General features: G+C 46.6%; 1 protein-coding gene across 6 annotated transcripts in view; it reads left to right on the top strand.

Annotated features, from left to right (window-relative positions):
- Positions 1 to 26,451, top strand: part of LOC137503900 (trace amine-associated receptor 1-like) — a 176,518-nt gene that overhangs the window by 76,905 nt on the left and 73,162 nt on the right. For 4 of the 6 annotated variants that reach the window (XM_068231578.1, XM_068231579.1, XM_068231582.1 and 1 more), the window contains one exon: positions 4,610 to 4,704. The exons of the other annotated variants lie outside the window; for them this stretch is intronic. The gene's annotated coding sequence lies outside the window, so the exon portion shown is untranslated. The remainder of the gene's footprint in view (positions 1 to 4,609; positions 4,705 to 26,451) is intronic. 6 annotated transcript variants of the gene reach the window in all.

Here is a 26,451-nt window from a genome sequence, read left to right as displayed (position 1 = left end):
GTTCCTATACTGTCCTGGCATTTTAGGGGCCCTAAACCGTGAGGAGTAGTCTTGAAACGAAATTTCTCAAAATGACCTGTGAAATCCTAAAGGTACTCATTGAACTTTGGGCCCCTTAGCGCAGTTAGGGTGCAAAAAAGTGCCACACATGTGGTATCGCCGTACTCAGGAGAAGTAGTATAATGTGTTTTGGGGTGTATTTTTCCACATACCCATGCTGAGTGGCAGAAATATCTCTATAAATAGACAATTGTGTGTAAAAAAAAATAAAACAATTGTCATTTATGGAGATATTTCTCCCACCCAGCATGGGTATGTGTAAAAATACACCCCAAAACACATTATACTACTTCTCCTGAGTACGGCAATACCACATGTGTGGCACTTTTTTGCAGCCTAACTGCGCTAAGGGGCCAAAAGTCCAATGAGCATCTTTAGGCTTTACAGGGGTGCTTACAATTAGGCACCCCCCAAAATGCCAGGACAGTGAACACACCCCACAAATGACCCCATTTTGGAAAGTAGACACTTCAAGGTATTCAGAGAGGAGCATAGTGAGTCCGTGGCAGATTTCATTTTTTTTTTTGTTGCAAGTTAGAAGAAATGGAAACTTTTTTTTTTTTTTCTTTTTTTTGTCAGAAAGTGTCATTTTCTGCTAACTTGTGACAAAAAATAAAATCTTCTATGAACTCACCATGCCTCTCACTGAATACTTTGGGATGTCTTCTTTCCAAAATGGGGTCATTTAGGGGGTATTTGTACTATCCTGGAATTTTAGTCCCTCATGAAACCTGACAGGTGCGCAGAAAAGTCAGAGATGCTTGAAAATGGGAAAATTCACTTTTGGCACCATAGTTTGTAAACGCTATAACTTTTACCCAAACCAATAAATATACACTGAATGGGTTTTTTTTTATCAAAAACATGTTTGTCCACATTTTTCGCGCTGCATGTATACAGAAATTTTACTTTATTTGAAAAATGTCAGCACAGAAAGTTAAAAAAATCATTTTTTTGCCAAAATTCATGTCTTTTTTGATGAATATAATAAAAAGTAAAAATCGCAGGAGCAATCAAATAGCATCAACAGAAAGCTTTATTAGTGACAAGAAAAGGAGGTAAAATTCATTTAGGTGGTAGGTTGTATGACCGAGCAATAAACCGTGAAAGCTGCAGTGGTCTGAATGGAAAAAAAGTGCCTGGTCCTTAAGGTGTAGAAAGACTGTGGTCCTGAAGTGGTTAATGTTATTTTCGCATTACAATTCACAAATCCTACTAGCAGAACTTTTAAGCATTACCATTCCTGTTACATTACTGTAGACAAACACATTTAAGCATTATCTAGAGGAGGAGTGTAAAACTCAATCAGGTACAGAGCCAAAATCTAAAACATATCTTAAAGAGACTCTGTAACATTAAAAAGATCCCCTGGGGGGTACTCACCTCGGGTGGGGGAAGCCTCCGGATCCTAATGAGGCTTCCCACGCCGTCCTCTGTCCCACGGGGGTCTCGCCGCAGCCCTCCGAACAGCCGGCGACTGTGCCGACTGTCAGTTCAATATTTACCTTTGCTGGCTCCAGCGGGGGCGCTGTGGCGGCTTTCCGTTCCGAACTACACGGAAATACCCGATCTCATTCGGGTCCGCTCTACTGCGCAGGCGCAGGACACTTGCGCCTGCGCAGTAGAGCGGACCCGACGGCGATCGGGTATTTCCGTGTAGTTCGGAGCCGACAGCCGTCAGAGCGCCTGCACAGGAGCCAGGAAGGTAAATATTGACGTCACCGCTGCACGGACTCCACGGAGGGCTGCAGCGAGACCCCTGACGGATAAAGGACGGCGTGGGAAGCCTCATTAGGATCCGGAGGCTTCCCCCACCCGAGGTGAGTACCCCCCAGGGGATCTTTTCATGTTACAGTTCCTCTTTAAGTGGGCCAAATTGTTTATTAAGACAACATTTATTGAACAGTCTCAAATTAACTGGTGTGACTATAGCGACCGTGGTAGGCCTACTCCTTCCCCTTCTGCAGTGGAGCAGTTTAATATTTACCTGCTCCAGTGCTGCTTCGGCTCTCCTCTGATCTTCCTGAGAGCCACATGCTCTATCCTGCATACCTCTGGCTCCGAATGCATGTCACGTGATTTGGAGCTTGAGGTATGGAAGCACAGAGTTTGCAGCTGCTGGGAAAAATAGAAGAGACATGATACATTGCTGGAGCAGGTAAATATTACATTGCTCTACTTGGCTACTCTGTTATGTGAGGAGATGGTGGGGAGAAAGGCGTGTGTTTTACCAGTCACATTGGAGACTTCTATCCCAGGAGGGGTTTGTGTGTGTGTGTGTGTGTGGGGGGGGGGGGGGGGCGACATAAGGTGACATAAAAAATGGCAGGGAGGGCCACATTTGGCCTGCAGTACTTGAGGTTGACACCTGTGTGTCCCGGGGACAACGAAGGACAGGAGCGGCCAACCATATGCACTAGATGTTTATGTGCACACGCGCTGCATCGACTCCCCAGCAGAACCAATCGGGTCTGCAACGCTCGTAGATCTCACGCCGGACCACACTCCTTAGCGGGGGGCCCCCCTTGGACTACAGCATCTACAACCTGCCTGAGCGGCTGGAGCAAGGTAGCCAGGTGAAGTGCGCCAGCTCTGACGGACATATGGAGTTTGTGAGTATGAAGTGCAAGATCGCTAGGCGTGTCGGCAGTTCTGAATGAGACTTTTCTGCGTCTGTTCGGGTTACGCTGAACAGCCCTGTTGATGCTTGCTTTTTCTATGCTGCTTCCCTGATTTTGCTATCTGCCACTGCTCAAGGCTTCATTGATGGACATTTTTGCTGCTTATGGGGTACCCCAGTGCATTGGTTTGTGTGAGTGGAGAGGTGTGCCGGTGTGGATTGTGTGGCAGCCATGGTTTTAATGACAACAGCGCTGTTGCTCTTTTAGCTCAGTTGTTTATGTGTAATTGGTCTCGCTTCATGTACAGTCAATAAAGGTTTTCTAATTTTGCATACACCGGTGTGTCCTTAGGAGCCCTTTGATTGCAAGGATTTTTTGAAACAAACAAGGCTCAGGATATTAATCCAAAATTGGATAGGTGATGCTCAATAACCACCTATGTTCCTCAATTTCTTTCCCCTTCCCAGTTCCCCGTTAAACTTGAGGTTGACACCTGTGGTCTAGCGTTACAGCGATTTGCTCTTTGACTTGTTTGAATAAGTATGAATATGTTTAACATCTGGTGCAGTGTTCATGAATTAGGGCCCGTTCAGATCACAAATGCGGATAGCCATGCGTGTGGAACGCGTGCGGACCACAACGCGTACGAACGCACGCCATCCGTGTTTGTGTGCGTTGCGTGGCTGATCCGATCACTGAAAAGTGAATGGGTCAGCCGCGCGTTTTGTCAAAATCTGCATGCAGCATGCGTTCCCGGACCGCACAGGTCCGGAACGCATGCAGTATGAACATCAGACAGCGCACTCTATGCACTGTCTGATGTCGTGCGTGTCTGCCTCCTGCACGCATTTCCAAAACGCGTCTGGAAACGCGTGCAGTCTGAACAGACCCTAAATGATATGTGAAGCAAGGTACTAAGCAGCATGGAACTTAGGTGCTATCTATGATAAGAATGTGTAATTGAATGGTATCATTTTGTACATTACCTTGTGTAACAAGCAATTTTACAAAAAAATGGAAAACGTATTTCTTAGTAATCAGATAATAATTGTTTGCAGAATTATTTAATTTGTGGCAGTCAGGCGCATTGTTTTCACAATAGCCTTTGAGATCAGCCCAAGTTATGTCAACAAAGAGTCTAATTGAGGAAGTGCCCTCTTTTTTTACAACACAATGCTGCCATGTGTTACTGTTTACTGCAGTGCTATCATTTTTATTCTCCTTATACCCTTTGTGCTTTGGCTTGAACTTTATGTACTGGAAGGGAATTTATAGATTTAGTAACAGTAATTACACATAAAATCACTTTTTTAAAATGATTTGCAGTAGTCGTGAGATAGATAGATAGATAGATAGATAGATAGATAGATAGATAGCGTAAAATTACTTGGTCACATTATAAAGTATTTGATATCCATTTACAGTAGTAAGTGTATCTTGTGGTCATCACTCAACACCTCAAATGTATGATGTGGATGTTCAGTACTCATGTATTTCTCATGGAGATCACTTTTACATTGACATCTCCTGACATCTCACAAATGCTACACTCATAAAGCTAAAGAGCTGAGTTGTAAAAATAAAAACAAAAAACTGTTCACCTGTTCAAAAGCCCTCTTGCACCCAAACAATATAAATACAAGTTATTATAAACATATAGCATTTTTTTGTCAATTAAATTGAAATATTTTTGAAATTATGTAAAACTGCTAATAATTGTACCACTCCTGATGCTTTGCTGCAGATTCTGTTCATATTTTTGTGTTAATTTCTTCTATGATTGCTTTTTCACCAGTAGTTTTTAAAGGGGAGTTAAATATATTTGTTGGTTATATGAATCTCATGCTAGCTCCTTTATGTGTGGATTGTTTATCTGCCCAAGCAGTAAAATAGAAATGTAAAGAGGACAATCAAATTATTTTTTTTAGAGAGAGAAATTATATCAAAATTATCACTTACTACGCAGAGCAATGGTTGTCCTGTCTTGCATCTCAAATTCACATCTAGGGATTTAAGAAGACAGGTAAGCCACATGATACTGGACCTGCAATGCATGTATTTTTTTTTTTTAAGTAAAATATTATAACCATATTAAGCACATATTTACAGTGCAAATGTGCACTGGCTATTTGATCAATAAAAAGAAAAGTAAAATGTACAAAAACAAATCCATATAAATAAAAAATGTACAACCTTTAGAAGGCAGGAGTAGAAAAAATGATGATGAACAATGATGATAAAGAATGATAAGAAAAAATAAAATTACTAATGCCAATCTAATCTCTTTAATGACGTGAAATGCCTTACCTATCAAAGATTTCTGAGTTAGCCTGTCCAGGACTTTCTGAGCACTCAGGAGAACACAAGCTGCTCAGAACAATAGTGACTAGAGATAGGCCAAACGGTTCACACGCGAACGGTTCCAGGCGAACTTTGGGTGGTTCGCCTTCTTAAGTGAAGGCGAACTTTCCCGGAAGTTAGGTTCGCCCCCATAATGCTCCATTAGGGTCAACTTTGACCATCTACATCATAGTCAGCAGGCACATTGTAGCCAATCAGGCTACACTCAGTCCTGGAGCCACTCCCCCCTGTATATAAGACAAGAAACGCCGGCCATTACACTCACTCATGTGCCTGCTATAGTGAGAGTAGGGCAAAGTGCTGCAGACTGTTTCTCCTAGGGAAAGATTAGTTATGCTCTTGGTTTGTTAGCTTGCTCCTGGCTGATTCTTATTGCTATAATAGCACCCTACAACAGCTCTTTTGAGAGCTAATCCCGTTCTTGTGATTTTTTTTTTTTGTGTGTCACTGACACTTGTGTTGCAATATAGACAGCCTTGATAATTCATACTGTGTTTGTGCCAGCCCAGGCCCAGCACAATCAGACAGTGAGTCAGTGACTAGTGACACTGACTACCTGTCAGTCAGCTGCACATTGATGTAATACCCATTATTACTGCACTTGTGTTGCGGTGACAGCTTTTGTAATTCATACTGTGTGCAGTACCACTACCAGCCAGGCCCACCACATTCAGTGACTAACTGTATCAGCTGCACATTGTGTAATACCCATTATAACTGCACTTGTGTTGTGGTGACAGCTTTTGTAATTCATACTGTGTGCAGTGTTACTGCCAGCCAGGCCCACCACATTCAGTGACTAACTGTATCAGCTGCACATTGTGTAATACCCATTATTACTGCACTTGTGTTGCGGCGACAGCTTTTGTAATTCATACTGTGTGCAGTGCCACTGCCAGCCAGGCCCACCACATTCAGTGACTAACTGTATCAGCTGCACATTGTGTAATACCCATTATTACTGCACTTGTGTTGCGGCGACAGCTTTTGTAATTTATACTGTGTGCAGTGCCACTGCCAGCCAGGCCCACCACATTCAGTGACTAACTGTATCAGCTGCACATTGTGTAATACCCATTATTACTGCACTTATGTTGCGGTGACAGCTTTTGTAATTCATACTGTGTGCAGTGCCACTGCCAGCCCAGGCCCAGCACATTCAGTTACTACTGTACCTGTGTGTGTGATAGGCAGCTGCACATTGTAATACCCATTACTGCATATACCTACCTAGCTGTTGGGTTCAGTGAAACCACCTACCTACGTCAGTGCACGCAGTGTGATATACCCCTCCGTGCATACCTGTTAACTGCTGCACCCGTGTGACTGCATATTGTATTAGTCAAATTAGTGCATACCTTTCACTTCATCCCCCCCCCCCCCCCCCCCCCCCCCCGATATGGAAGAAACGGACAAACCAGGTCACGGAAGAGGTAGCGGCAGACCCAGAGGAAGGCCACCTGGCAGGTGTGTGCGTGGTCATGTTGATGTGATTTTGTGTGGCCCTGGCCCAAAGTACAGTGCTCAGGAGAAAGCACATCCTATCACCTCCCAAAATTATCAGGACGTGGTTGACTATTTAACACAGAACCCCTCATCTCCCGCAGCCACCAGCGCTACTACAAGCACCACATCCGCTGCATTTGACACTTCGCAGGAGTTATTTGGTGTTGAAATCACTGATTCACACTCACTACTGCTACAACAATATGAAGGCGCTAAGCAAGTTACACCACCTCATATGTGTGAGTTAGGTGACAATATGGACGTAATGGAGGAGGATGATGATGATGAAGTACCTGGTGTTGGTGCAGTTTTGGAGGTGTCTCAGGAAAGCGAAGCTGGGCAGGATGATTATGATGACGATTATACGGATGCCACGTATGTTCCCAAAAGAAGAGATGAACAGGGGGACAATTCGGAGGGGGAGTCAGAGAGGAGTAGGAGTGGTATGTCTTATCTGCTATCTGTCTTGACAAAGGGGACCCTGCGTGGCCCCGAAACGTGCGTCGACCTAAGCAGGTCAGCCCGTGTCTGCACATGTATGTGATGGGAGAATAAATACTTCACGTTTATTGCTTCTACGGTTTGTGTACAGACTCCTTCATGAAAATTAATTGTTCCCAAAAGAAGAGATGAACAGGGGGACAGTTCGGAGGGGGAGTCAGAGAGGAGTAGGAGGAGACGAGTTCCTGAAAGAAGCAGGGGGAGCTCGTCCTGGCAGTGTCTGGCGCCATGTATCGCCAGCTATGGACAGCTAGCCAACATGCCCTTCAACGTCAGCTGCTGACTCTGAGGCCACCATAGTGCCATCACCCCAGGGGGGCTCAGCGGTGTGGACATTTTTTGTGTGTCTGCCACAGATCGGAGTAAAGCCATCTGTTCTCTCTGTCTCCAAAAATTAAGCCGTGGAAAGGCCAACACTCACGTTGGGACAAGTGCCTTACGAAGGCATCTGGAAATAAGGCACAAACAGCAATGGGAAGAACACCTGAGCAAAACCACACAAAAGAAAAGCCACCCTCCTTCTCCTCTTCCTCCTTCAGGTGCAGCATCTTCAGCCGCTGTCTCCCTTGCACCTTCACAGCCACCCTCCTCCACTCCGCCTCTGCCCTTGAGCAGTTCCTGCTCCTCTGCCCACAGCAGCCAGGTGTCCGTGAAGGAAATGTTTAAGTGGAAGAAGCCATTGTCTGCCAGTCACCCCTTTGCCTGGCATCTGACAGCTGGCTTGGCAGAACTGTTAGCTCGCCAGCTGTTACCATACAAGCTGGTGGACTTCCGAAAATTAGTGGCCATTGGGACACAACAGTGGAAGATACCAGGCCACAATTATTTCTCCAAAAAAGCAATATCCAAACTGTACCATGAAGTTGAAAGGCAAGTGCTGTCAGCTCTGGTACACAGCATTGGGTCAAGGGTCAAGCCAATTTCTGCCACTCACCCCCTTGCCCGCCGTCTGACAGCTGGCGTGGCGGAACTATTATCTCGCCAGCTATTACCATACAAGCTGGTGGACTCTGAGGCTTTCCGTAAATTTGTGGCCATTGGGACACCACAGTGGAAGATACCAGACCGCACTTATTTTTCTAGAAAGGCGATACCCAAACTGTACCGTGAAGTTCAGAGGCAAGTGGTGTCATCTCTGGTGAACAGTGTTGGGTCAAGGGTCCGCCTGACCACAGATGCCTGGACTGCCAAGCACAGTCAGGGCCGCTACATTACTTACACAGCCCATTGGGTCAACCTGGTGAACGATGGCAAGCAGGGAGTACGTGGCTGCGCAGCGGACCAACTGATGACACCTCCACGGCTTGCGGGCAGGCCTCTTGCCACCTCCTTCTCCTCCTACTCCTCCTGCTACATCTCCTTCGCTGTTGTCCTCCTCCTCCTTGGCTGAGTGCCAGTTCAACTCTAGTGGTGCTGCAATCTCCTCTCCCGCTACACAGCCCCAGCTCCCCAGAGCCTGTGCTGCATGCCAGGTACGACGGTGTCACGCCATCTTAGACATGTCTTTTCTTAAAGCGGAGAGTCACACTGGACCAGCTCTCCTGACTGCTCTTAACAAACAGGTGGAGCACTGGTTGACGTGGTGTGTGACAACAGCAGCAATCTCCTTTCCACTTTGAATTTGGGAAAGCTGACACATTTACCCTGCATGGCACATGTGTTGAATCTGGTCATTCAAAGATTTGTGTCAAAGTACCCACGATTAGACAGTGTCCTGAAGCAGGCCAGGAAGTTGTGTGGGCATTTCAGGCGGTCTTACACGGCCATGGCACGCTTTGCAGACATTCAGCGGAGAAACAACTTGCCGTTGAGGCGCTTGATATGCGATAGCCCAACTCGCTGGAATTCGACCCTGTTCATGATCTCTCGCCTGCTAGACCAGGAGAAAGCCGTCACCCTGTACCTGTACAATTACAGTAGAAGGACACAATCTGGGAAGATGGGGATATTCTGGCCACCAAACTGGACATTGATGCGAAATGCATGGAGGCTCATGCGGCCATTTGAGGAGGTGACCAACCTGTTGAGTCGCACTGAAGGCACCATCAGCGACTTGATCCCCTACGCTTACTTCCTGGAGCGTGCCGTATTTAGAGTGGTAGATCAAGCTGTGGAGGAGTGTGAACAGGAACAGTTATGGCAGGAAGAGTCGTGGAAGCAATTTTCATTGGAACCAGATGTTACCTCAAAACCTTCAGCAGCACAGAAGGGGGAGGAGGAGGAGGAAGAAGAGGAGTTGTGTGGGGAAGAAGAGGAGTCCGACTCGGATGAGGAAAGTGTTTCTGTGGAGGAGGAAGAGGCGGCGGCCGAAGAACAACCACAGCAGCTGTCACAGGGGGCTTGTGCTGCTTCATGTTCCCGTGGTATTGTTCGTGGCTGGGGGGAGGAAGAGGACTTGCGTAACATCACTCAGGAAGAGCAAGAGGAGATGGATAGTACGTCTGGATCCGACTTTGTGCAGATGGCGTCTTTCATGCTATCCAGCCTGTTGAGGGACCCCCGTATAAAAAAAACTCAAGGGGAATGACTTGTACTTTGTGGACACGCTACTAGACCCTCGGTACACTCACAAAGTGGCGGACCTGTTACCAACTCACCTGAAGGCGGAAAGGATGCAGCACGTGCAGAACAAGCTGTCAACTATGCTTTACAATGCATGTAAGGGTGATGTCACAGCACAACGCAATAAAGGTTCCACTGCCAGTAATCCTCCTCCCATGTCCACGCAGGCAAGGACAGGACGCTCCAGCGATCTCATGGTGATGTCGGACATGTGGACATTCTTTAGTCCAAAGCCTTGCCGTAGCCCTTCGGGATCCACCCTCCACCAACGCCTGGACCGGCAGGTAGCCGACTACCTGGCCTTAAGTGTGGATGTAGACACTGTGAGCAGCGATGATGAACACTTGGATTACTGGGTGCGCAGGCTTCACCTGTGGCCAGAGCTGTCCCAATTTGCCATCCAACTTCTGTCTTGCCCTGCCTTAAGCGTCTTGTCAGAAAGGACCTTCAGTGCAGCTGGAGGCATTGTCACTGAGAAGAGAAGTCGCCTAAGTCACAACAGTGTTCATTACCTCACCTTTATCCAAATGAATGAGGCATGCATCCCGGAGGGCTACTGCCCGCCCGAAGACTAAGTCAGTCCCCACACACAGCATCTCTGCCTGCACGCCGTGTGACTGGCTGCCTGCCCCAAGACTAAGTCGCTCCCCACACAGCACCTCTGCCTGCCGGCCGCTTGACTGCCTTCTCCGCCACCACCAACAGGGTCCAGGACTCCAGGTGGATTCCTGAATTTTGTAGGCCGCTGCTAGCTATAATAATTTTTCTGGGGCGTCTACATGCCTGCCTAATTTTTCTGGCTGCACTGCAGGCGGCTGCAACAACAAAACAAAAGGCATATACATGTGCCCATCTTCCTTCATGATCGTTACCTTGCCGTGGTGAAGGGGCTTACGTATCACAATGAAGCAATGACCGCCGGCTATATGTGTGTCTGGGGGTTGGCACACCAAAGATAATAAGGTTGTTGCTTCATTGTGGTCAGACCAAATTTGATCAGCTGGACAGTCACTGTTCTGTCATTCAGCTACATCAGCCGGGCGACCATATGAGCTGTAAAGCCACCATCACCTGCACTCTCGTCATGGTGCGCACCAGTCCAGCAGGGCCGTCACTACACAAACGGCTGTTTGCAGTCACTGCATACCTTTCACTGCATCTGTGACTGCACATTGTATTATACCTGGCAGTCAGTGCATACCTTTCACTTGAATGGATGGCAGACTTGCCCTCCAGAACAGATTCTCATGAAAGGCAAGTGGTGTCCTCTTTGTCCACCATAACAGATTCTCGTTAAAGGATTTAAAGTTAATTCATTTCAAATACAGCAAGCCCTCGAAAGTCCTCCCGTATTGCTATTTTTGGTCACTACCTCGGGGCGGGCATGCCATGCCTTCTGCCTTCCTTGCCTGGATTTGTGATGGTAGCCGTTTCTTAGGCTCCAACTCCAGACCCTAATGCAACCAGGATTCCCCGGCCATTACCTGTGGTCACTCACAATGGCAGACTTGCCCTCCATAAAAGATTCTCGCCTCCTTGAGGAGGAGGCCAACCTGGTGAATCGCAGTAAAGGCACCATCAGACTTGCCCTCCATAACAGATTCTCATTAAAGGATTTAAAGTTGATTCATTTCACATACACAGCAGGGCCTCGAAAGTCCTCCCATATTGTTATTTTTGGTCACTACATCGGGGCGGGCATGCCATGCCTTCCTTGCCTGGATGTGTGGTGGTAGCCGTTTCTTAGGCTCTAACTCCGGAACGGAATAGAAACCGGATTCCCTGGCCAGTACCCGTGGTCAGTCACCATGGTACTGACAAACGAGTACCATCGAAAGTTTCACAGAGTTGAATGAATGGCAGACTTGCCCTCCATAAAACATTCTTGGCAAATGCTTTCGAGTTGATTTGTCTTCCGCTGGGTCAAGGGTCCATCTGACCACAGATGCCTGGTCTGCAAAGCACGGTCAGGGCAGGTACAGCATGGGTCTCAGGCTCCCACTTCGGACCAGAATCGAACCTTGATTCCCCGGCCATTACCCGTGGTGACAATGGCAGATTTGCCCTCCAGAACAGATTCTCATTGCAGGTACTGAACAGCAAGTAGAAAATGTAATTTAAAAAAAATAGATGTAAGCTAAGCTTTAACAATGGTAGAAAAAGAACCAAGAAAGAGCAATCTCGCCATGTTGCGCACCGGTCCAGCACGGCCGTCACTACACAATCAGCTGTTTGCGGTGTGTTACACAGTGAGTTTGGTCTGTCAGTGTGAAGCAGTACACTAATTACACTACCTGATTGATGTATACACATGCAAGATGTTTGAAAACACTTTAGTCCTGCAATTTAGCATTCAATGTGATTTCTGCCCTTAAAACGCTGCTTTGCGTCAAATCCAAATTTTTACCCAGGACTTTTGGCATGTATCCCACTCCGCCATGCACCCCTCCAGGTGTTTGACCCCTTGAAACATCTTTTCCATCACTTGTCTGGCCAGCATAAGTGTATCTAGTTTTCAAAGTTCGCATCCCCATTGAAGTCTATTGCGGTTCGCAAAAGTTCGCGCAAACCGACCCTTCCGCGAAAGTTCGCGAACCCGGTTAGCGAACCATAAATCGGAGGTTCGGCCCATCTCTATTGCTGATCTGGATGGGTCATTCGCGCTATCTGGTGAGCGTATAGTGTTACTGTTATCAGCATCATGAGGAGTTTATGGAGACTATTCATGGGAGCTATACTGAGTGGAGGAGTGTCATGTTAATTCATGCAAACTTTTTTAGTGGATGGACAGAACTTTATATTGGTCATAGTGTGATATACAGTGGCTTGCAAAAGTATTCGGCCCCCTTAAAATTTTCCACATTTTGTCACATAACTGCCATAAACATGAATCAATTTTATTGGAATTCCACATGAAAGACCAATACAAAGTGGTGTACACGTGAGAAGTGGAACAGAAATCATACATGATTCCAAACATTTTTTACAAATAAATAACTGCAAAGTGGGGTGTGCGTAATTATTCGGCCCCCTGAGTCAATACTTTGTAGAACCACCTTTTCCTGCAATTACAGCTGCCAGTTTTTTAAGGTATGTCTCTACCAGCTTTGCACATCTAGAGACTGAAATCCTTGCACATTCTTCTTTGCAAAACAGCTCCAGCTCAGTCAGATTAGATGGACAGCGTTTGTGAACAGCAATTTTCAGATCTTGCCACAAATTCTCGATTGGATTTAGATCTGGACTTTGGCTGGGCCATTCTAACACATGGATATGTTTTGTTTTAAACCATTCCATTGTTTCCCTGGCTTTATGTTTTGGGTCGTTGTCCTGCTGGAAGGTAAACCTCCACCCCAGTCTCAAGTCTTTTGCAGACTGCAAGAGGTTTTCTTCGTAGATTGCCCTGTATTTGGCTCCATCCATCTTCCCATCAACTCTGACCAGCTTCCCTGTCCCTGCTGAAGAGAAGCACCCCCAGAGCATGATGCTGCCACCACCATATTTGACAGCGGGGATGGTGTGTTCAGAGTAATGTGCAGTGTTAGTTTTCCGCCACACATAGCGCTTTGCATTTTGGCCAAAAAGTTCCATTTTGGTCTCATCTTCTTTCACGTTTGCTGTGTCCCCCACATGGCCTGTGGCAAACTGCAAATGGGACTTCTTATGCTTTTCTGTTAACAATGGCTTTCTTCTTGCCACTCTTCCATAAAGGCCAACTTTGTGCAGTGCACGACTAATAGTTGTCCTATGGACAGATTCCCCCACCTGAGCTGTAGATCTCTGCAGCTCGTCCAGAGTCACCATGGGCCTCTTGATTGCATTTCTGATCAGCGATCTCCTTGTTCGGCCTGTGAGTTTAGGTGGATGGCCTTGTCTTGGTAGGTTTACAGTTGTGCCATACTCCTTCCATTTCTGAATGATCGCTTGAACAGTGCTCCGTGGGATGTTCAAGGCTTTGGAAATTTTTGTAGCCTAAGCCTGCTTTAAATTTCTCAATAACCTTATCCCTGACCTGTCTGGTGTGTTCTTTGGACTTCATGGTGTTGTTGCTCCCAATATTCTCTTAGACAAACTCTGAGGCCCTCACAGAGCAGCTGTATTTGTACTGACATTAGATTACACACAGGTGCACTCTATTTAGTCATTAGCACTCATCGGGCAATGTCTATAGGCAACTGACTGCACTCAGACCAAAGGGGGCTGAATAATTATGTACACCCCACTTTGCAGTTATTTATTTGTAAAAAATGTGTGGAATCATGTATGATTTTCATTCCACTTCTCACGTGTACAGCACTTTGTATTGGTCTTTCATGCGAAATTCCCAAAAAATTGATTCATGTTTGTGGCAGTAATGTGACAAAATGTGGAAAACTTCAAGGGGGCCGAATACTTTTGCAAGCCACTGTATACATATCAATCACATTGAGGGTCTGTTGAGCGCTTTGCTGTGTTTAAATAGTTTATTCCTTAATTGACCCTTTCTCCTGAGTTTTCTCTTAACCTCCCTGGCGTTCAATTTCCCCAGGATTTCTGTGCAAATAGTGATAAATTTTTTTTTTTTAAAAACTTTTTTTTTTCCTGTAACTTGCCAAATTGTGTCAAGCAAGGGTCTAGTATACAGTGCAGGAGAGTATTGATGTGTATGCACGTTTATACTGTTCACAGCTAGAGATGGGCCGAACCTCCGATTTTAGGTTCGCGAACCGGGTTCGCGAACTTTCGCGTAACGTTCGGTTCGCGTTAAAGTTCGCGAACCGCAATAGACTTCAATGGGCATGCGAACTTTGAAAAAAAAAAATAATTATGCTGGCCACAAAACTGATGGAAAAGATGTTTCAAGGGGTCTAACACCTGGAGGGGGGCATGGCGGAGTGGGATACATGCCAAAAGTCCCGGGGAAAAATCTGGATTTGACGCAAAGCAGCGTTTTAAGGGCAGAAATCACATTGAATGCTAAATGACAGGCCTAAAGTGCTTTAAAACATCTTGCATGTGTATACATCAATCAGGTAGTGTAATTAAGGTACTGCTTCACACTGACACACCAAACTCACCGTGTAACGCACCGCAAACAGCTGTTTGTGTAGTGATGGCCGTGCTGGACTGGTGCGCACCATGGCGAGAGTGCAGGTTTTGGTGGCTTTACAGCCCATATGGTCGCCTGGCTGATGTAGCTGAATGACAGAACAGTGACTGTCCAGCTGATCAAATTTGGTCTGACCACAATGAAGCAACGACCTTATTATCTTTTGTGTGCCCCCCGAGACACTCATCTAGGCGCCGGTCATTGCTTCATTGTGATACGCAAGCCCCTTCACCACGGCAAGGTAATGATCACGAAGGGGAATGGGCGCATGTACATGCCTTTTCTTTTGTTGTTGCAGCTGCCCGCAGTGCAGCCAGAAAAATTAGGCAGTCATGTACACGCACCAGAAAAATTATTACAGCGGCCGCTGCTAGCAGCGGCCTAAAAAATTCAGCAATCCGCCTGGAGTCCCGGACCCTGTTGGTGGTGGCGGAGAAGGTAGTCAAGCGGCCTGCAGGCAGACATGCTGTGTGGAGGGACTGGGAGCGACTTAGTCTTCTTGGGGCAGCCCAGGCAGCCAGTCACACGGCGTGCAGGCAGAGATGCTGTGTGTGCGGGGACTGACTTAGTCTTGGGGCGGGCAGCAGCCCTCCGGGATCCATGCCTCATTCATTTTGATAAAGGTGAGGTACTTAACACTTTTGTGATTTTGGCGACTTCTCTTCTCTGTGACAATGCCTCCAGCTGCGCTGAAGGTCCTTTCTGACAGGACGCTTGCGGCAGGGCAGGAGAGAAGTTGGATGGCAAATTGGGACAGCTCTGGCCACAGGTCAAGCCTGCGCACCCAGTAGTTCAAGGGTTCCTCATCGCTGTTCACAGCAGTGTCTACATCCACACTTAAGGCCAGGTAGTCGGCTACCTGCCGTTCCAGGCGTTGGTGGAGGGTGGATCCGGAAGGGCTACAGCGAGGCGTTGGACTAAAGAACGTCCGCATGTCCGACATCACCATGAGATCGCTGGAGCGTCCTGTCTTTGACTGCGTGGACACGGGAGGAGGATTAGTGGCAGTGGTACCTTGCTGGCGTTGTGCTGTCACATCACCCTTAAAGGCATTGTAAAGCATAGTTGACAGCTGGTTCTGCATGTGCTGCATCCTTTCCACCTTCCGGTGAGTTGGTAACAGTTCCGCCACTTTGTGCCTGTACCGAGGGTCTAGTAGTGTGGCCACCCAGTACAGCTCATTCCCCTTGAGGTTTTTTATACGGGGGTCCCTCAACAGGCAGGACAGCATAAAAGACGACATCTGCACAAAGTCGGATCCAGTACCCTCCATCTCCTCTTGCTCTTCCTCAGTGACGTCATGTAAGTCAACCTCCTCCCCCCAGCCGCGAACAATACCACGGGAAGGTTGAGCAGCACAAGCCCCCTGCGACGCCTGCTGCGGGTGTTCTCCTGCCGCCGTCCCCTCCTCCTCCTCCTCCTCCTCCCCCAAAGAAACACCTTGCTCATCATCCTCTGAGTCTGACTCGTCTTTTGCACACGACTTCTCTTCTTCCTCCTCCTCCCCCCTCTGTGCTGCCGCAGGTGTTGAGGAAACAGCTGGGTCTGATGAAAATTGGTCCCATGCCTGTTCCTGCCGTAACGGTTCCTGATCACGCTCATTCACAGCTTCATCCGCCACTCTACGCACAGCACGCTCCAAGAAGTAAGCGTAGGGAATTAAGTCGCTGATGGTGCCCTCACTGCGGCTCACCAGGTTGGTCACCTCCTCAAACGGCCGCATGAGCCTGCATGCATTTTTCATCAGTGTCCAGTTGTCGGGCCAGAACATCCCCATCTTCTCAGACTGTTTCATTCTACTGTAGTTGTAGAGGTAGTGGGTGACGGCTTTCTTTTGTTCTAGCAGGCGGGAGAAGATGAGCAGGGTCGAATTCCAGCGAGTCGGGCTATCGCAAATGAGGCGTCTCACCGGCATGTTGTTTTTCCGCTGAATTTCTGCAAATCGTGCCATGGCTGTGTAAGACCGCCTCAAATGCCCACAGAACTTCCTGGCCTGCTTCAGGACATCCCCTAAGCCAGGGTACTTTGCCACAAATCTTTGAACAACTAGATTCATGACATGTGCCATGCAGGGTGTGTCAGCTTCCCCATATGCAAAGCGGCAAGCAGATTGCTGCCGTTGTCGCACACCACGTTGCCTATCTCCAGGTGGTGCGGGGTCAGCCACTCATCCACCTGTTTCTTAAGAGCAGCCAGGAGAGCTGCTCCAGTGTGACTCTCTGCTTTGAGACAAGACATGTCTAAGATGGCGTGACAGCGTCGTACCTGGCATGCAGCATAGGCCCTGCGGAGCTGGGGCTCTGTAGCTGGAGAGGAGAACTGCCACTCAGCCAAGGAGGAGGAGGACAGCGAAGAGCATGTAGCAGGAGGAGAGGAGGTGGCAGGAGGCCTGCCTGCAAGCCGCGGAGGTGTCACAATTTGGTCCGCTGCGCCCTGCTTGCCATCGTTCACCACCAGGTTCACCCAATGGGCTGTGTACGTAATGTAGCGGCACTGCCCGTGCTTGGCAGACCAGGCATCCGTGGTCAGGTGTACCCTTGACCCAACGCTCTTCGCAAGAGATGACACCACTTGCCTCTCAACTTCACGGTGCAGTTGGGGTATGGCCTTTCTCGAAAAATAAGTGCGGCCTGGCATCTTCCACTGCGGTGTTCCGATGGCCACAAATTTACGGAAGGCCTCAGAGTCCACCAGCTGGTATGGTAACAGCTGCCAAGCTAACAGTTCCGCCACGCCAGCTGTCAGACGCCGGGCAAGGGGGTGACTGGCCGAAATTGGCTTCTTCCGCTCAAACATTTCCTTCACGGACACCTGACTGCTGCTGTGGGCAGAGGAGCAGGAACCACTCAAGGGCAGAGGCGGAGTGGAGGAGGGTGCCTGTGAAGGTGCAAGGGAGAAAGCGGCAGAAGCAGATGATGCACCTGAAGGACGAAGAGGAGAAGGAGGGTGACTTTTCTTTTGTGTGCTGCTGCTGCTTTTGCTCAGGTGGCCATCCCATTGCTGTTTGTGCCTTTTCTCCAGGTGCCTTCGTAAGGCACTTGTCCCTACGTGAGTGTTGGCCTTTCCACGGCTCAATTTTTGTTGGCAGAGCGAACAGATGGCTTTGGTCCGATCTGAGGCACACACATTAAAAAATTTCCACACCGCTGAGCCACCCTGGGATGTGGGCACTATGGGGACCTCAGCAGCTGATGCTGAAGGGCAAGTTGGCTGGCTGTACATAGGTGGCGATACATGGTGCCGGACACTGCCACCAGCTGTTTCTGACGAAGAGCTGCCCCAGCTTCTTTCAGCAACTTCTCTCCTCCTACTACTCTCTGACTCCCCCTCTGAACTGTCCCCCTCTTCATCTCCTCTATTGGGAACATACAGAGGATCCCTATCATCGTCATCATCGTAATCATCCTGCCCAGCTTCGCTTGCCTTCGCTTGCAAATCCAAACATGCACCATCAGTAGGTCCTTCATCCTCCTTACACGTTACATCCATAGTGTTGCCGGGTAACTCAAATATATGAGCTGGTGAAAATTCATCTGGCTGTAACAACAATGGCTGTGCATCAGTGATTTCAACACTAAATAATTCTTGTGAAGTGTCAAATGCAGCGGAAGTGGTGCTAGTAGTAGCGCTGGTGGCTGAGCAAGATGAGGTGTTCTGTGTCGCTAAATACTCAACCACGTCCTGACAATCTTGGGAGGTGATGGGACGTGCCTTCTTCCGAGCACTGTACTGTGGGCCAGGTCCACACGAAATTACATTTACACGACCTCGCGCAGACCTGCCGGGTGGCCTTCCTCTGGCTCTGGCACTACCTCTTCCTCTACCTGTTTTGTCCATATCGGGTATGCACGGAGTGGTATATCACACTGCGTGCACTCACGTAGGTAGGTGGGTTCACTTAACTGCACAGGTATGCGCACTGATGCGGTGGGTTCACTGAACACAACAGGTATGCAGTGGCGGGTTCACTGAACACAACAGGTATGCAGTGGCGGGTTCACTGAACAGGTATACAGTGGCGGGTTCACTGAACACAACAGGTATGCAGTGGCGGGTTCACTGAACACAACAGGTATGCAGTGGCGGGTTCACTGAACAGGTATACAGTGGCGGGTTCACTGAACAGAACAGGTATACAGTGGCGGGTTCACTGAACAGGTATGCAGTGGCGGGTTCACTGAACAGTACAGGTATACAGTGGCGGGTTCACTGAACACAACAGGTATGCAGTGGCGGGTTCACTGAACAGTACAGGTATACAGTGGCGGGTTCACTGAACAGGTATACAGTGGCGGGTTCACTGAACACAACAGATATGCAGTGGCGGGTTCACTGAACAGGTATGCAGTGGCGGGTTCACTGAACAGTACAGGTATACAGTGGCGGGTTCACTGAACACAACAGGTATGCAGTGGCGGGTTCACTGAACAGGTATACAGTGGCGGGTTCACTGAACACAACAGGTATGCAGTGGCGGGTTCACTGAACACAACAGGTATGCAGTGGCGGGTTCACTGAACAGGTATACAGTGGCGGGTTCACTGAACAGAACAGGTATACAGTGGCGGGTTCACTGAACACAACAGGTATGCAGTGGCGGGTTCACTGAACAGGTATGCAGTGGCGGGTTCACTGAACAGTACAGGTATACAGTGGCGGGTTCACTGAACACAACAGGTATGCAGTGGCGGGTTCACTGAACAGTACAGGTATACAGTGGCGGGTTCACTGAACAGGTATACAGTGGCGGGTTCACTGAACACAACAGATATGCAGTGGCGGGTTCACTGAACAGGTATGCAGTGGCGGGTTCACTGAACAGTACAGGTATACAGTGGCGGGTTCACTGAACACAACAGGTATGCAGTGGCGGGTTCACTGAACAGGTATACAGTGGCGGGTTCACTGAACAGAACAGGTATACAGTGGCGGGTTCACAGAACAGGTATGCAGTGGCAGGTTCACTGAACACAACAGGTATGCAGTGGCGGGTTCACTGAACAGGTATGCAGTGGCGGGTTCACTGAACAGTACAGGTATACAGTGGCGGGTTCACTGAACACAACAGGTATGCAGTGGCGGGTTCACTGAACAGGTATACAGTGGCGGGTTCACTGAACAGAACAGGTATACAGTGGCGGGTTCACTGAACACAACAGGTATGCAGTGGCGGGTTCACTGAACAGGTATGCAGTGGCGGGTTCACTGAACAGTACAGGTATACAGTGGCGGGTTCACTGAACACAACAGGTATGCAGTGGCGGGTTCACTGAACAGGTATGCAGTGGCGGGTTCACTGAACAGTACAGGTATACAGTGGCGGGTTCACTGAACACAACAGCTATGCAGTGGCGGGTTCACTGAACAGGTATACAGTGGCGGGTTCACTGAACAGAACAGGTATACAGTGGCGGGTTCACAGAACAGGTATGCAGTGGTGGGTTCACAGCACAGGTATGCAGTGGCAGGTTCACTGAACAGGTATGCAGTGATGGGTTCACAGCACAGGTATGCAGTGGCAGGTTCACTGAACAGGTATGCAATGATGGGTTCACAGAACAGGTATGCAGTGGTGGGTTCACAGCACAGGTATGCAGTGGCAGGTTCACTGAACAGGTATGCAGTGATGGGTTCACAGAACAGGTATGCAGTGGCAGGTTCACTGAACAGGTATGCAGTGGTGGGTTCACAGTACAGGTATGCAGTGGTGGGTTCACAGAACAGGTATGCAGCCAGCCAGGAACAAGTTAAGCCTAACTAATCTTTCCCTGAGAGACAGTCTGCAGCAGCTCGCCCTACTCTCACTAACGCAGGCAGCACACGAGTGACCGTAATGGCCGCCGCTGCCTGCCTTATATAAGGGGGGGTGGGGCTCCAGGGGCTAGTGTAGCCTAATTGGCTACACTGGGCCTGCTGACTGTGATGTAGAGGGTCAAAGTTGACCCTCAAGGTGCATTATGGGGCGAACCGAACTTCCGCAAAGGTTCGCCAGCGGGACGCGAACGCGAACCACCGAAGTTCGCGTGGAACCGTTCGGCCCATCTCTATTCACAGCATGTTTTTATGGACGGCTATATCTGTCAATACCGCTAGGGAGGTTTTAAGAGATACTTTGTCATCGTCTCTTTATCCCTCCTGGCAGTAATCCTGAGCTAGGCGTGGGCAGAAAAACACTGTTCACCTCCCAGCCTGCAGCGTCCTTTCCTCTTGTGCCTCCCAACTTTGATGTCCTCTCCTGTCTTCTCCCTGTCCGATCACAATGTCCCTGATGTTATGCCATCGGTGCGCAATCAGCAGAAATTTAAAAAGTAAAATGATTATAGTGTGTGTGTGCCTCATGCATACAGGAAAAAAAAAAAAGAAAAACAGAGTGCAATATGAATGAAGAAAAAATATGTGCAATATGGAAAAATAAATGTGCAACATGAATTAAAAAGTGCAATATCAATTAAATAAAAGTCATAATGAATAAAATAAATTAAAAAAGCGACAAATTAATTAAAAAAGGTACACAATATTTTTTTTTAAATTTGCAAAATAATAATAAAACAAATTGTACTGCTTTTTGAGAAGTAAATTATGGCAGTAATCATACCACCAAGGGGGTGAAAGTTACTTTTCAACACTTTGCAATTGAAAAAGTTATGAAAAGTAATTGAAAACTACACTGAAATTACTTTTGAGTATTTTCTTGCATGCTGGTGGCTTTAAATGCATTTTATTGATAAGGTGTAAAATGAGCAATGCCCAGTGTGTCTAAAATAAAATAGAGAATGTCTTCCTTAATTGATTCAAGTCCATCTATATGGCAAAAAAACCCACAACAAACCTCTAAATGTGAAGTGGATAGATACAAAAATAACAAATTAAATGTGCTATAACTTGGAACATGCAAAAACAAGTGCTACCTATGATAAACATGTGTCAATGAATGTAATCATTTTTTAACTTGAGTATTAAGCTGTTTAATTATTTGCTTTGGTTCAGTCGGATGCCTTGTTGCCATAATAGTCTTCAAAATAGGCCCAAGGAGTATCAACAAAAAAGACTAATTGAGGAAGGAGCCTCATCTCTGGCAATACAAAACTGCCATATGTTGCTGTTTACTGTATCACTATTATTTTGTAATCTTTATAGGCTTTGTGCTTTTGGTCTGAACTTAATGTACTGGGAGAGAATGTATTAATTATGATGGCTTGAAAGGCCAACATATTGTTCTTCGATAAATTCAGCTTCTTATTATTCTTCCACCAGCTTATTATTCTTCTCAGCCCCCCATTTACCTAAACACCACTCCTCTGACGGTTTTATCGGTACAAGCACCAAACTAACCACACTTCTTCAACCTATAGTGAAGTAAGTTGCTTGTGCTTTAATGAGTGATCCCACCCTCCGCGCCCCTGTGGCGGACTACTGAAGACCCCTTTTTCGACATTGACTTCCACAGAGAACATTTTTTAATTGCTGCCACTCATAGAGTTTTGAGGCTACACCCACCAAACTCGGAATACATATTGTTGGTGTCAGCACAAATAAAAATGGGAATTTTGGAGGTTACCCAAAATTGGGAGGAAGCTATCAAGAGCTGATTAAATTTTAGCTATTTTCTATACACTACTGCTCCCTCAGTTTTAGGAGTACAGCTGTGAAATTTTGCACATCTCTTTGGCCCATGGCTTTTGCTTTGTTGAGAGATCCAACCCACTGTGCCCTTGGGGTGGCCCCCTAAAACCACATTTTTTTCCATAGACTTTTTCTGGAAAATGTTAAACTTTGGCCACTCCAACAGCTCTGAAGGTAAACTTGCCAAACTTTGGTCATTTGGTCATGGGGTCAACCTGAAAAATTCTGTCACATTTTGGGGACTGAAAAAGTGGGTGGAGCCATAAACAACCAATCAGATTTTCCCTATTGAATTCAATGAGAGAATTTCAAAAGCTGTATTCTCACAGTTTTAAAAGCAGAGACTCCAAACTAGGTACACTCAGTCACTGGTTGACTGGGGTTAAAAGTTTTGAAAAGTGGACAGAGTCACATACAGCCAAATGGACATAAATTCGATGATGAAATTAGATTGATGGATAGATTGATAAATAAGCCAGAAAGATAGATAAACAGACACACAGGCACAGATAAGATAGATTAAAAATTGACAAATTATTTTTGTTCATTTGGGCCATCTTTCCATAAGTACTCCCAACCTCCATTGTTATTTTGACAAAAGCACGGGGACAGGTATTAAAATATATTGTATGTAAAAATATACAGTACATATAACATAACTGGCCCAGTCCAATTCACTTTCTCTCTTAAGTTTTCTCCTAGGAGATCATTTTTCATCTTCTGTTTAAAATAACTTTTCAGCACTCTGCAATTTAAAAAATACCAAAAAGTAGGAGAAAAATTACTGTCAAAATTATTATTTGTATTTACTTGCTTGTTGGTGGCTTAAAGGAAACCTGAGATGTGTATAATGTGGGTATGTATACTTACCTGGGGCTTCCTCCAGCCCAATGAGGTGCGTGGGCTCCCTTGCCATCCTCTCTGACCACTCCGTTGTCTTGTAATTCTCCTTGGTCATCGGGCCGAGTGAGCTTCTGCACATTTGTAGGTCATGTGCGCACCCCCGTCACACTGCCGCAGCCGGGATCGTTCTGCACCTGCGCATCAGTAATGTGGGGGCACAGAACTCCCTGGTCTGATTGGGGGCAGTGGGGATGTGCTATCTTGTTATCCTCCCTGGTTATCTGGCCAGTCATGCGCTTCTGCGCATAGAAGCGCATTACTGGCCAGATAACCAGGGAGGATAACAAGACAATGGAGAGGATGGCAACTGAGCCCACACACTTCATGGGGCTGGGGGAAGCACCGAGTATGCAGAAATACCCCCATCATACATGTCTCAGGTACGCTTTAAAATACATTTCATTCATAAGTTGTGAAAATATCACCTAGGAGAAAACTTAGGAGAAAAAGTGAACTGGATCTGGCCCAATATGTGTTTAGCTGAAGCTGATACTAAGTCCTGTGTGATCTCACACAGAGGCTGTCATGCTTATCACGGTCAGCCATTCACCACTGTGCCTGAGGAGGTGAACAAGAGATCCACCAAATATAATACAAATACTAAAGTGTTTTTGTGCCAATAAAGTCAGTTCCACTATACTCTCTGACTGTTACTCTTTCAGAGAAGATCAGTTCATTTCTTGCATCTCCTTTTTAACCTTTTAAAACTTGTAACCCTCCCCCTTAGAGCTTTTTTATTGACATGTGTTAGTATTATAAATACACTTGCAGATAATTATTGTATATAGGCAATCAAACAAAATAATGCTGCTAGCTGTCTGAGACTGTAAACAGTGATTTTATTCTGAGACTGAAGAGACAGTGTGATGTTTGGAAAAATCGTCTGTACTTCCCAAAAGCATATATCTATCTCTTGATAACAGAGAGTTCTGCATTATGGGAGATGAGTCTCTTTACACACTTCTCACTCACCACTAGACACCACAATGTGCTAAAATAAACAACAGACTGGTGCAGTACAAGTCCTTTGGTCATTTACTGCTATCAAAACTTGAAAAACTGATCAATGAAATGCTAATTTTCCAAGATGATGCATGTTTTGTTGCAAATAGCATGGAATTGAGTCAACTACATACACTTGCTGGATGCTCATTTGGTCTGGCCCAAGCAGCATGCAACAAAATATGCATAGTTCAGAAAGAAAACGTCTCACTGGTGGTCTATACTTAGTGTTCTTTCACATTAGACAAAGCGTGCAGGAGCCGTTTCCTGCATGCGTTTAATAGGCTGCGGCGTGTCGTCAGGAATCTGTGGTGCGATGCTGAGTAGCGGCGGTAGTAATTAATTAACCCGACGGGAAAACGCCAATTCCCGACGATAAAATGCTCCCGGGTACATCATACCACATCGCATCAAAACGCAGCGTCGGGTGTGAAAGGTAAAATGAAAGTCTATAGACTTTGCGTTGAAACGCTGAAAAAGGGCTCTAGTGTGAAAGAGCCCTTAGCAACTCTACTCTCTTATGCTAAGTACAGACTTGTGGTAATGATCGTTCTAAAGAAATAATAAAAGGCCGATGAACGAGGGAGGAACGCTTGGAATGCAATGATGGAAAAAGACAAGAAAAGGAACAATAAAATTAGAAGTATGCTTATGCAAATTAATGTTACATGGGGTTACAATAGATGACAATAGATCATAGTTAAGTTTAATACAAACTATAGTTCAAATAGTAAACATTTGCAATCAAAGGACACATGCTTACACGAACTTGTAACCAGGGCTGTGGAGTCGGAGTCGTGGAGTCGGGCAATTTTGGGTGCCTGGAGTCGGAGTCGGGAAAAAATGCACTGACTCCGACTCCGACTCCTAATGAATTTGTAACTGTAATTAAAATCGAAAATATGATAAAATGTTCTATTTCTCAGATAATAGTCATTAAAAATAATGTATATATACAGTAATAGCTGTGCTTAGTCCACAAAAATGAAATAAACCAATCAAAATTAGTTACTTGTGCTGCTTCAATAAAGCAGTCCCCGTATTTTTAAGGTCAGATATACATATCTGATTGTGACTGTATACATGATGTGTACACAGGAATCGCTTATATATACACTAAATAACATCTATGCTGTAAGAATAAAGCCTGATGTGTAGCTGTGTCACTAATAGAGATGGTCAATGAGATGGAAATAATTCTGCACTGATGCTGATTTATGCAAATGTATGCACTCCCTTTGCTGATGAAATGAAATAATTTGATATGTTGTTAAAATTTGGTTTAGTGACTACAAATTAAAGGGTACCTGAGACGGATGAAAAGTAAAGTTTTATACATACCTGGGGCTTCCTCCAGCCCCCTTCAGGCTAATCAGTCCCTCGCTGTCCTCCACCACCCGGATCTTCTGCTATGAGTCCTGGTAATTCAGCCAGTCAGCGCTGTCCGGCCGCATGCCGCTCCCACAGCCAGGAACATTCTGCACCTGCGCAATAGTGCTGCACAGGTGTAGTATGCTCCTGGCGGTGGAGTGTGTGCATGCGCACTACGCCCGACTGGCTCAAGTACCTGGACTCATAGCAGAAGATCCAGGTGGTGGAGGAGGACAACGAGGGACGGATTATCCTGAAGGCGGCTGGAGGAAGCCCCAGGTATGTATAAAACTTTCATTTCATCAGTCTCAGGTTTACTTTGTTACACAGTAGTACTATACTCTACATATGCACTCCCCACAGAGCTGCAGGGAATCCACTGAGAATGCTGTGCACAACTGCACATTGAACACAGAGGTGTTGTCTGTTTACAATCTCCTTATTCCCCTGCAGAGTACCTGCACATCATTCTTACATGCACCCACAGTTACATTGCCTAGGACCTGATAGATGTTCTTTGTTCCGGTTTGTACCTTTTACAAGTACTCTTACCAATGACTAATTTTAGTCTAAAGGGAATAAATATAGTAGTCTACATATCCTTCTCACTTCAGTTGTCTTGTAAAATTCCTAAGCGTTGGCAGTTAAGAGACGAATTTCACGTTACATACTTTTAATCAGCAAAATTTTAATATGCAAATTAGAGGAGTCGGAGTCGAGGAGTCGGAGTCGGAGGAATCCTAAACTGAGGAGTCGGAGTTGGAGTCGGTGGATTTTTGGACCGACTCCACAGCCCTGCTTGTAACGATAGTTATCAGCAGAGACACACTTTTGTTTTGCAATGATTGTCAT

This window comes from Hyperolius riggenbachi, chromosome 4, assembly GCF_040937935.1.
Source record: "Hyperolius riggenbachi isolate aHypRig1 chromosome 4, aHypRig1.pri, whole genome shotgun sequence".
Taxonomy (NCBI): Eukaryota; Metazoa; Chordata; class Amphibia; order Anura; family Hyperoliidae; genus Hyperolius; species Hyperolius riggenbachi.
This window is presented reverse-complemented; position numbering and strand designations above follow the sequence as displayed.